The following is a 1,455-nucleotide window of genomic DNA, read 5'->3' on the forward strand; positions in this document are numbered from 1 at the left end:
CTGGGTTCGAATCCCTGTCCAACACAAAGCTTTACCTCACGGCATTTCAAGTAAGTTACTTGTGAAGAAGCAATATGTAACATCTCTCGTAGTTCGTTAATAGGGACAATATATGCTGGCCAGGAATTCGCGTCTGTTAAATACGTTTGCGTTATGTAATTTAAAGTTGATATTTGTGCTAACTGATACTGTCTAAAATCGAGGTATATCACTTTCTGTATGCCTAATGAGGAATGACTGTTAGTTTCCGTCAGTCACGAAATCTTTGCTTAGTCTGCATGACCTGGGTTTGAATCCATATGCAGAACGAGACGGTTCGTCGGGTAATTTGAAGTTCATACATATTCTCAACTAGCTGCTCGTGAATAACTTAAATTTTTAATGTCATTTTGTTTTAAATAAAAAGTACGGAATGTTACTCTGAAGAGGAAATCATTAATATGACGAACTTACTACGTGCATTACCTAACTGACGTAATAATGAGAGTGGTAACATTTCAGGTATGTCATTTATTGTAATAAATGTGAACTTACAAGCCTTAAGGTCAGTCTTATCTGTGATAAGGTGTTCCCTGATATTTGTAGCATCGTGGTATTACTTTACATCTTGAGTACTGCGATTCAGAGCAGTGTTTTCTAGTGGTGACTTGTTGGAACCAGTTTCAATAGTCAAACGACTGTACCAAGGAGCGATTAGAGGACCTGCTAGACAGCTGCGTTATGCCGGTTGCATGCGAATCAGGCGAAATGCAATTCAGGTCGTTTGGATACTTTTGAGCACGACTGTACCTCAGGCTCGGAAGGCCGCTTCACGTTCTGTATCCAAGTTCCGGTAGATCTGATATTGCAGAGGTTTGCTGGGGTCGGGTAACTTGAGCTCTCTTAGAACTGCCGGCCGGTGTGGCCGTGCGGTTAAAGGCGCTTCAGTCTGGAACCGCGTGACCGCTACGGTCGCAGGTTCGAATCCTGCCTCGGGCATGGATGTGTGTGATGTTCTTACGTTAGTTAGGTTTAATTAGTTCTAAGTTCTAGGCGACTGATGACCTCAGAAGTTAAGTCGCATAGTGCTCAGAGCCATTTGAGCATTTTGAGTCTCTTAGAACTAACGCGCGAAATCAGATTTAAGTTTGCGAGGCATACGCTAATATTTTCAAATACGGTTGTCGGGCGTACCGAGGAATTTATTACCGTTACTGCACAAAATTCTGTTGAAAAAACTTTCCAACTTTCCCAGATGGTTTGGTAGTTCTTTTTAAAACCGCGGACATGACTGAACATTGGATTCGCAGTGTCACCGATTAATGTAAAAAACAATACTTTGTGATTTCCTTGCAAGAGTCTCGTATGTCTCGCGTATTCCGTATTGGACGTGTTTCGCTTTATATTTTCTAATGTAACCTGTGTTCTTCCTCACGGTTCAAGCTGTCTTTCTACCAAATTACATAAAAAGATTCA

Source organism: Schistocerca nitens, chromosome 2, assembly GCF_023898315.1.
Source record: "Schistocerca nitens isolate TAMUIC-IGC-003100 chromosome 2, iqSchNite1.1, whole genome shotgun sequence".
NCBI lineage: Eukaryota > Metazoa > Arthropoda > Insecta > Orthoptera > Acrididae > Schistocerca > Schistocerca nitens.